Here is a 7231-nt window from a genome sequence, read left to right on the forward strand (position 1 = left end):
AGGCTTGCTATTGCTAAACCTGTTTCTTCCACCATTATTAAAGCCTTGTTGAGGCTTTTGTTGATCCTTCCATGAGAGATTTGGGTGATTTCTCCATGAGGGATTATAGGTGTTTCCATATGGTTCACCCATGTAATTCACCTCTGCTATTGCAGGGTTCTCAGGATCATAAGCTTCTTCTTCAGAAGATGCCTCTTGAGTACTGTTGGATGCAGCTTGCATTCCATTCAGACTCTGAGAAATCATATTGACTTGCTGAGTCAATATTTTATTCTGAGCCAATATGGCATTCAGAGTATCAATTTCAAGAACTCCCTTCTTCTGAGGCGTCCCATTACTCACAGGATTCCTCTCAGAAGTGTACATGAACTGGTTATTAGCAACCATGTCAATGAGTTCTTGAGCTTCTGCAGGCATTTTCTTTAGGTGAATGGATCCACCTGCAGAAGTATCCAATGACATCTTTGATAGCTCAGATAAACCATCATAGAATATATCCAGGATGGTCCATTCTGAAAGCATGTCAGAAGGACATTTTTTGGTCAGTTGCTTGTATCTCTCCCAAGCTTCATAGAGGGATTCACCTTCTTTCTGTCTGAAGGTTTGAACATCCATTCTAAGCTTGCTCAGCTTTTGAGGAGGAAAGAACTTGGCTAAGAAAGCCGTGACCAGCTTATCCCAAGAGTTCAGGCTATCTTTGGGTTGAGAGTCCAACCACACTCTAGCTCTGTCTCTTACAGCAAAAGGGAAAAGCATGAGCCTGTAGACTTCAGGATCTACTCCATTAGTCTTAACAGTATCACAGATCTGCAAAAATTCAGTTAAGAACTGAAAAGGATCTTCAGATGGAAGTCCATGAAACTTGCAGTTCTGCTGCATCAGAGAAACTAATTAAGGTTTCAGCTCAAAATTGTTTGCTCCAATGGTAGGGATGGAGATGCTTCTTCCATGTAAATTGGAATTAGGTGCAGTAAAGTCACCAAGCATCCTCCTTGCATTATTATTATTTTCGGCTGCCATCTCCTTTTCTTGTTCGAAAATTTCTGAAAGGTGCTTGCTGGATTGTTGTAATTTAGCTTCTCTTAGTTTCCTCTTCAGAGTCCTTTCAGCTTCTGGATCTGCTTCAACAAGAATATTCTTGTCCTTGCTCCTGCTCATATAAAAAAGAGGGAACAGAAAAATAATAATAGGGATCCTTTTTACCACAGTATAGAGGTCCCTGTGTGAGTAGAAGAAAAGAAGAAGAAAAGAATGTAATGTAAGGAAAGAAACACAAAGGTGAGGAGAGCAGAGATGTGAGATGAAGAGAAGTGTTAGTAGATGAATAAATAAATAGAAGGAGATGAGAGAGAAAGAGAATTTTTGAAAATGATTTTTGAAAAATGGTTAGTGATTTTCGAAAATTAAAAGATGAAATAAATTAAAATTGAATTTTGAAACAATTAGTTAATTAAAAAGAATTTTTGAAAAAGAGGGAGATATTTTCGAAAATTAGAGAGAGAGGGTTAGTTAGGTAGTTTTGAAAAAGATAAGAAACAAACAAAAAGTTAGTTAGTTAGTTGAAACAAATTTGAAAATCAATTTTGAAAAGATAAGAAGATAAGAAGATAAGAAGTTAGAAAAGATATTTTAAAATCAAATTTTTGAAAAAGATATGATTTAAAAAAAAAGATAAGATAAAACGATATTTTTGAAAAGATATGATTGAAATTAGTTTTGAAAAAGATTTGATTTTTAAAATCACAATTAATGACTTGATTCACAAGAAATCACAAGATATGATTCTAGAACTTAAAGCTTGAATCTTTCTTAACAAGTAAGTAACAAACTTGAAATTTTTGAATCAAAACATTAATTGATGATGTTATTTTCGAAAATTAGGAGATGAAGATAAGAAAAATATTTTTGAAAAATATTTTTAAAATTTTCAAAAATAACTAAGAAAAATGAAATAGATTTGATTTTTAAAAAAGATTTTGAAAAAGATAAGATTTTTAAATTGAAAATTTGATTTGACTCATAAGAAACAACTAAATTTTAAAAAGTTTTGAAAAAGTCAACTCAAATTTTCGAATTTATGAAAAGAAAAAGGAGAAGATATTTTTTTATTTTTGAATTTTTAATGATGAGAGAGAAAAACATGAAAATGATGCAATGCATGAAAGTTATGGATCAAAACAATGAATGCATGCAAGAATGCTATGAATGTCAAGATGAACACCAAGAACACTTTGAAGATCATGATGAACATCAAGAACATATTTTTGAAAAAATTTTTATGCAAAGAAAACATGCAAGACACCAAACTTAGAAATCCTTAATGCTTAGACACTAAGAATTCAAGAATACATATGAAAAACACCATACAACACAAAACAATATAATATGAAGATCAATCAAGAAGGTTTTATCAAGAACAACTTGAAGATCATGATGAATGCAATGCATGAATGCAATTTTCGAAAAATGCAAGATGAGTATGCAATTGACACCAAACTTAAAATTTGACTCAAGACTCAAACAAGAAACACAAAATATTTTTGGTTTTTATGATTTTATGATTTTTTTTGGATTTTTCAAAAATTATTTGTGAAAAAGAAAAATAAGGATTCCAAAATTTTTAATATGAATTCCAGGAATCTTGTGCTCTTTAGCCTAAAGCTCCAATCTGAGGGTTAGACATGGCTTACTAGCCAGCCAAGCTTTAGAATGTAACTCAGATATACTGCTCATTAATTATCAAATTAACTTGCCTCTATGCTGATGGTTGGAAGCCCCTATCCAAATGAATATAGACATGGCTTTACAGCCAGCCAGGCTTCACATGCTTCATGAAACTCTAGAATTCATTCTTAAAAATTCTGAAGAACATAATAAAAAATTTTTGAAAAGAGTTTTTTTTTTTTATTTTTTTTTTCGAAAATAAAGGAGAAATTTTTGAAAGATTTTTGAAAAAAAAATTTTTTGAAAACTTTTTGAAAATAAAATAAGAAGAAAATTACCTAATCTGAGCAACATGATGAACCGTCAGTTGTCCAAACTCGAACAATCCCCGGCAACGGCGCCAAAAACTTGGTGCACGAAATTGTGATCTCAGGCAACGGCGCGAAAAACTCTGTACGCACGTCTTAATAAATCGTTTTTCATTCACAACTTTGATACAACTGACCAGCAAGTGCACTGGGTCGTCCAAGTAATAAAACCTTACGTGAGTAAGGGTCGATCCCACGAAGATTGTTGGTATGAAGCAAGCTATGATCATCTTGTAAATCTCAGTCAGGCGGATAATAATTGATTATGGAGTTTTCGAAAATAAATAAGAAATAGACAGAAAATAAAGATAGAAATACTTATGTATATCATTGGTGAGAATTTCAGATAAGTGTATGGAGATGCGTTCGTTCCTCTGAACTTCTGCTTTCCTGCTGTCTTCATCCAATCAATCCTACTCCTTTCCATGGCTGGCTTTATGTAAGGACATCACCATTGTCAATGGCTACTTTTCATCCTCTCTGTGAAAATGGTCCGATGCGCTGTCACTGCATGGCTAATCATCTGGAGGCATCACCGTGGTCAATGGCTGCATCCTATCCTCTTGTGAAAATGGTCCAAATGCTCTGTCACAGCACGGCTAATCATCTGAGGTTCTCGATCATACTGGAATAGGATTCACCCTCCTTTTGCGTCTGTCACTACGCCCAGCACTCGCGAGTTTGAAGTTCGTCACAGTCATTCAATCCCAGAATCCTACTCGGAATACCACAGACAAGGTTTAGACTTTTCGGATTCTCATGAATGCTGCCATCAATCTAGCTTACACCACGAAGATTTTGATTAAGAGATCCAAGAGATAATCATCCAATCTAAGGTGGAACGGAAGTGGTTGTCAGGCACGCATTCGTGGGGGAATGATGATGATTGTCACGTTCATCACATTCATGTTGAATTGCGAATGAATATCTTAGAAGCGGAATAAGTTGAATTGAATAGAAAAATAGTAGTACTTTGCATTAATTCATGAGGAACAGCAGAGCTCCACACCTTAATCTATGGAGTGTAGAAACTCTACCGTTGAAAATACATAAGTGAAAGGTCCAGGCATGGCCGAATGGCCAGCCCCCAAAACGTGATCACAGGATCAAAAAATACAATCCAGGATGTCTAATACAATAGTAAAAAGTTCTATTTATAATAAACTAGCTACTAAGGTTTACAGAAGTAAGTAATTGATGCATAAATCCACTTCCGGGGCCCACTTGGTGTGTGCTTGGGCTGAGCTTTAGCTTTCCACGTGCAGAGGCTTCTTTTGGAGTTTAACGCCAGGTTGTAACGTGTTTCTGGCGTTCAACTCTGGTTTGTGACGTGTTTCTGGCGTTTAACTCCAGACAACAGCATAGAACTGGCGTTCAACGCCCTTTTGTGTCGTCTAAACTTAGCCAAAGTATGGACTATTATATATTGCTGGAAAGCCCTGGATGTCTACTTTCCAACGCAATTAGAAGTGCTCCATTTTGAGTTCTGTAGCTCCAGAAAATCCACTTTGAGTGCAGGAAGGTCAGAATCCAACAGCATCAGCAGTCCTTCTTCAATCTTTGAATCTGATTTTTGCTCAAGTCCCTCAATTTCAGCCAGAAAATACCTGAAATCACAGAAAAACACACAAACTCATAGTAAAGTCCAGAAATGTGAATTTAACATAAAAACTAATAAAAACATCCTTAAAAGTAACTAGATCTTACTAAAAACATACTAAAAACAATGCCAAAAAGCGTATAAATTATCCGCTCATTATAGAGTCTTATGCTTGAGTCATAAAACAGAGGTGGTGAAGTATTACGACCACTAAAAGTAAAATTATATATATAATATAGTTGAAAAAGATTTATATCTGGGAGCCTTTTTAAAGAAGGTTTAAAACAAAGCATAAGCAGAACAGCGCGTCACTCACGTAAGTGTTAACGTAACGAAGTAAGATAAGAGAGTTTCAAGATACATATTACAAGGCTCCTGACCCGGCTCGCAAAGTTAAAACCGGACAGAGCATATAAACATATATACATATATACATGAGAATCCTAAAATGACCCAAAGCAGAAAAATGACAACCTGTTTCTTCGAGTCAACCTTTAAGAGGGACAAACATAAAAATATAAGGTGGAGAATCTATATACATATATAAATATAAACAAAATACGCCCTTGAGTCCCAAGAGTTCTTCGCTTCATCAGAGTCTCTAGAATACAGAGTAGTGATTCTCAACCTGCATCTGAAAAACAATAATATTGTATGGGATGAGAACCGCGGGTTCTCAATATGGTTAAGGTGCCCACATATATAATAAATAAGGCCCCGGGAAAGCCAGAGGCGATCCTAGAACACCGACACTCAAATTATAAAACTTAAAGAACTAGAACAGTGAAGGTTGTAGAAGGCTTAGAGAAGGAGAGATTGAATCTATGACCTTCTTTTACTTTAATTAAATAACTCTTTTAAAACAAACTTGCAATATGAATCTGTTTGAGCTCAGCAGCGAAAACTTTATGAGATAATTTTATTTTGTCTCATGAATATCAGAAAACAGAATAGAGCAGGAAAGAGAGAAGTTGACACCATCATGTATCCTAGTTCAGTTGCCTTGTACAATGCAACCTACGTCCAGTCTCCACCACAACAGTGGTGGAATTTCCACTATAGTTAAAGTATTACATACACTAATTCTACAGGATTGACACAATCCTGTCACACTCAAGTTCTAACCTAACTTGACTTGGTTATGCTAATACCTAACTCTTCACTCTTAGTGCTAACCCAACTAAGAAAGGGGTACCTCACAGGTACAAGATACAAGACACAGACTCAACCTAAAGAAATCTGAAATAACTCTAGGCTTTTCACTCATGTGTGTCTCTCTGCCTTTTTCACTCTTAGGCTCTTTCAATGACTCTCTCATTCAGCCTTTTACCTCAAAAAATTATAGAAAGATAAACATTAAAAAGAAAATTACAATTTGTAAAACATGAAGGAGATTGATGCTTCAACAGCCTCTTAGCTATGTGATAAACCAGACTTATTTGCCTCTGATTTTGTTCCTCATTTTGGCGAAATGCCCCTTTGACTAGGAAGCACTGTCCAAGTCGATGAACTTCTTCAGAGAACTCTTCTCAGAACATAAACCTCAAACACTGGTTATCTCTCCTTTCCTTCAGAATGATGAGAAATCTTCTTTTGTATCTCCTTGCATGTTGCTGAGTTACTCTCTCCTAGGTCAACTCTCGAGCTATGTACTTCACCAACTCACCATATCACCTTTTTCTAGTTAATCCTCAAATTAGGAACTTTGGTTCTGACCTTCTTTGTTTACCGAAAGTCACAGGACAGCAAAAACAAATATTTTCAATGGTAAACCCAGATCTTAGCCATTGAAACACTACTTGGTCTCCAAGACACACTTTTGAACATAAATTCACAGCAGTGTTGAACAGAGATCATCTTTCCCATGTAACTCAATTTGGAGTGGCATAGAGTTTAAGATGAAGAGAAGAAAATGAGATGCATGTAAAAGGAAATAAATCACCTTTAGTTTCTGACTTCTCTTGATACAGTTTGATGTGGGTGATTAGACTTCAACCTTTTTTGCTAAACCTTCTCTTTCTTGCTTCTTTGGTGAATAGCTTAGGAACTAAGCTCTTTCTCACTTCTCAGATTTCTGACTAGGAGGGAAAAAGGTGAACGTTGCTTTTGGTAAAAGGAAATTGGAGGGATTTGCTTGCTATCAGGCTTGGATCGGTTCTTTTCATTTAGCCCGTTGATTTCTTTGGTTTGAATTCTTTGGGCTTTCTTTGTTTGTACATCCCATTAACATTGGTTTTATTTTTATCCTATTGGGCTGCTGCAACAATGAGTTTTGGCCTGCAACATTTAATCATAAATAATCAACACTAATTAGTTAATTTTCCCAATAAAATAATGTCTGTCATCATTAATTAATTTAGTTAATTTCTTAACTCAACAAACAGAAACCTTAAACAGGGGTAGTTCTCTAAGGTTCTAAACTTGGTCAAATCTTAAACAAAATCCTCAAATCCTCCGCCTTTCCTCCAATCTTCCATCTCCGGTGAGACCACACAGACAAACAAACAAACAAAGACAAATACAATTAAAGTACAAGTAATGCAAGTAGCAAGTATAATAATTAGCATAGTAAATTCACTTAGGCATTCCCAATTAATGC

At 35.4% G+C, this 7231-nt stretch overlaps 1 non-coding gene across 1 annotated transcript; it reads left to right on the plus strand.

Annotated features, from left to right (window-relative positions):
• Positions 1-516: 516 nt before the first annotated feature.
• Positions 517-624, plus strand: LOC112739891 (small nucleolar RNA R71). Its single transcript, XR_003170828.1, has one exon. It is a non-coding gene; the product is annotated as a small nucleolar RNA R71 (small nucleolar RNA).
• Positions 625-7231: the final 6607 nt, after the last annotated feature.

This window comes from Arachis hypogaea, chromosome 13 (assembly GCF_003086295.3).
Source record: "Arachis hypogaea cultivar Tifrunner chromosome 13, arahy.Tifrunner.gnm2.J5K5, whole genome shotgun sequence".
Lineage (NCBI taxonomy): Eukaryota > Viridiplantae > Streptophyta > Magnoliopsida > Fabales > Fabaceae > Arachis > Arachis hypogaea.